Below are 4,041 nucleotides of genomic sequence, written 5' to 3' on the forward strand. Positions count from 1 at the left end.
GACCATCCTGGCCTGTCACACCCCCCATCCTGTGTCTATAAAAACCCTCAGACCCTAGTAGGCACAGACACAAGCAATTGGACATCAAGAGGAACTCAACAGCAGAAGAACACACTGGCAGACACCAGCAGACACTGGCAGGCCATCTGTGACGGGACGACACAGAGTTCAGCCGAGGCCAGTCGGAGGAGGGCCTGTCCACTGGGTGGCCCGACTCAAGGGAAAGTCCACCTTCCCACTCCATCCTCCTTCTGGCCTCTCCATCCACCTCACTGAGAGCTATCACCACTTAACAAAAAACCTTGCACCCATCCCCAAGCCCACGCATGATCTAATTTTTCTGGCACGCTAAGGCAAGAACTCCAGGATACAGAAAGCCCTCTGTCCTTGTGATAAGGCAGAGGGTCTAATCGAGCTGATTAACATAAGCTGCCTGTGGACGGCTAAACTGAAAGAGCGCACTGTAACACACAGCCACTGGGACTTCAGGAGCTATAAACACTCTACACTAGATGCTGCTGTGGGGTTGGAGCCCCACAACCTGCCTGCTACTCCCGCTAGAGGTTTGAGCAGCGGGGCACCAACGACGTGAGCCACAGCCCCCATCTCACACCCTGAGAGGGGGATGAAGGAATTGTTCCCATGTCAGGAGCAAGAGAGGGGTCTTGAAACATCAAATAAAATTTTTACTGTGGTCGATAAATCAAAATAATCTTTTAAAATTAAAACAAGCACAGAAGTTTTATAAGGGAGACACGATTTACATGGACTGTTAAAGTATGACAATTCATCACAACTTCTGGCTCACTGAGGGCCATTTCAGGCAGCGTCCAGACCCGCAGGACATACTTTTCTCTGTACTCAAGGGCTCTGGTATAGAATATTTTTGAGGCGCTGGCCTCCAGCCAGCCAACCCCAGAGGACTGTGAGTCTCCCAGCTCCCAGCAGAAGAAGGAAAGGAGGTAGCTTCTCAGAGCCATGGCCCTGCCCATCCCAATCTGCAAATTTCACTGAGGGATTCGAGGCAGGAACTTGGCACTGGCTCCACGGGAGAGACTCCAGGGCCAGCTGCAAGTTATCCAGCACTTCACCACATCTAACCGCTGCAGGGTAATGCTCAAGGTGAGAGCACTCAGACAATGTAAGTGAAGTTTGGCTCGAGCAGACACCACCTGGAGCCCAAGGATGCCTGCTGCAACGCCTGGCCAACTTTCACCATGCCTTTGTATCTGTCAGGATAGTCTAGGTCAAGCTGTGAAACAAGCAACCCCCAAACTATGTTACAACAAAAAGTTTCATGTTCATGCTGTAAGGAGCTCATCATGGGCAGCTGGGGATTCCACTCAATGTCCCCTGCGTCCAGGATGCAGGCAAATACAGCACCCATCTCCTCAAATATTGCTGGGTTACCATAGTAGAGGGAAAGAAAAAACATCAGCCAGAACTTGTCACATGGTCCAAACCAGCCAGAAGAAACCAGGAAGTGCCATCCAGCCATGTTCCTCAAGGGAATCCAGCTAAAAATATTTAGTGGACAGCAACGATTACCACAATCTTTTTGAAAACTCCAAGCCTGAACTTTCAGGCTGTGTGCCTGGTCCCAGGGGAAAAGTTCAGGCGTAAGGGAGCAGCTGGAAAAGTAGAGGTCCATCTGTTCTGCTGTACCTGCTGAAGTATAGGAAGCACTCACAGGGGTGCGTGGATCGGTAGCCCCTAAATCTACACAGTCTGCACACAGTCTGAACCACACACTTCCTGCCTCCCTGATGCCCTGAGTTGACGTGTGGTCTCATGTTCTCCAGCCCTTCCAGGCTCCTTCTGGGTGTGTTGAAGATGCTTTACGATTTTTTTTTCTGGGACTACTCAGCAGGAAGGTGGAGTCTGTAGGGGCTGCAGAAATATTAGAGCAGAGGAGGGGGATGATGCTCTGGACCACAGTTTATCACACCACACAGAGCAATCAATGAAGACTTGTACTAAATCGTTACTTTATATTGCCTAAACCTGCCCGGTATTAAGCACTGCAGGAAAGACAAGAGAAATAAGATATAGTCCCTGCTCTCAGGGAACTTATAATCCAAGAGGTGAGTCAGGACACTATTCGCTTGTATTGTAATTTTTTTCTCAATGCCAAAACAATGGCACCGATAATAAAAATTATTAGAGTAGTTTGCTGCAGGCGTGATTAGCATGGAGAGACTTAATTGGAAGAATTAGGGCATATGCTGGTCTGGAAAAGGTGTGAGAACTTTGGGTGGGCAAGAGGAGAGGGGAAAAGCATGAGGAAAGGCACAGGAGTGGAAACTCTCATGCCAGCTTTTGACACCTGTGTCCAAAATGGAGCGAAAGGCTTTGGAAGCCTCATTTATCAATCCAAGGAGGTTTATCTTCATTCTTTTTGCAAATAGAGGCAGGAAGACCAGCACCAGAAATGCTTTACAATAGATCCCTGTCTTCAGTGGAGGACAGAGCAAGTCATCATTACCCTAACTTGGCTGTCCGCAGAGCCCCACTTTCACCCTTACCTCGACCCCTACAAGGAACTTGTTAAAAAGAGACCTTCTTTTAAAATAAGTTTTCTCCACAATACTCAGGACCCATTCCAAAGACATTCTGATTCAGTAGATATGAGATGGGATCCAGAAATCCATATCCTTCACAAGCTTCCCCAGAGACTAATGCAGCTGCTCTGAGAGTCAGGCTTGGAAATTACTACCTAGAGATGGCCCTGGCATATCCGACTCAGGCTGTCAAAAGTGGACTTTTTAAATTGCACACTAAAAATGTCCTGTCTCTTATTTCTAATCACTGTATTTCTATTGCAGGTGCACTCTGCAACAGAATAAAACAGTTGGGTCCATTTGACCCAATGCCTTAGGGCTGTCCTGGAATTCTTTTTTTTTTTCTTTTCTTTTCTTTTTTTCAAGACAGCGTCTTGCTCTGTCGCCCAGGCTGGAGTGCAGTGGTGTGATCTCCGCTCACTGCAACCTCTGCCTCCCGGGTTCAAGCGATTCTCGTTCGTCAGCCTCCCCAGTAGTTGGGATTACAGGTGCGTGCCACCACGCCTTGCTAATTTTTTCTATTTTTAGTAGAGACAGGGTTTCGCCCTGTTGCCCAGGATGGTCTCAAACTCCTGAGCTCAGGCAATCCGCCCACCTTGGCCTCCCAACGTGTTAGAATTACAGGCGTGAGCCACCGCGTCCGGGCCTAAAATGCTGTATATCTTCCTGCCTCAATTTTTTTTTAGGCTGTCATCCAGCTCACACCTCTACTACCACCCTGTGGTCTGAAATGCTCTCTGCCAATTCTTCAAGATCCAGCTCAAATTTTATCTGTTCTGTAAGGTCTGCCTTCTTTGAAAACGATTACAGATCTCTCACATATTTTCTTATCAGTGTGTACTAGGCAGTTGGCTAGTTAGTCTTGGGGAATACACAGATGAGCAAGTCGTGTTCCTGAAAGGCAATGCGCCTCTGAAACTACGTAGGGGCCCGTCCAAGACGCCCTCCTTCCCCTGCTCTGGTTGGCCTCTTTAAGAACATTTAAATTTTTATTTTTCTCTCCTTGTTTAAAAATACTATCCTTGTTATGGAAAAACAAAAACATGAATTGGAAAAAATCAGAAAAGACATAAAAACGGCCTGTGATCTATTAAAAGAAAGCTACTGAGGCCATGTTGATATATATGCTTCCAAACTTTTCAAAACTATAATTACACATGTACACAGTATATAACGCTACATATGTCCTATATTGTTTTAAAATGTTATTTTTAAAACAAAGACAGGATCGTCCCGGACAGGCTTTTTCTCTTATAACATCATGAACATCTGTCCCTACCAAGACCTTCACCGAAATAATTTTAAATGATGCTATTGCGTTCCACTGCTCATGCCATTGAAAAATATTTACTGTAAAAAACCCATTACAGAAAATGCTAGGTGGCTGCCTACCGGGGTTTACCGAACTATATTCCTGCTGTTGAAAGTATTTATTCCATTTCAAACACAGATGGGCATGAGCTACATCTGTCTCCCCCCA

Source organism: Macaca nemestrina, chromosome 4, assembly GCF_043159975.1.
Source record: "Macaca nemestrina isolate mMacNem1 chromosome 4, mMacNem.hap1, whole genome shotgun sequence".
In the NCBI taxonomy this organism is placed as follows: domain Eukaryota; kingdom Metazoa; phylum Chordata; class Mammalia; order Primates; family Cercopithecidae; genus Macaca; species Macaca nemestrina.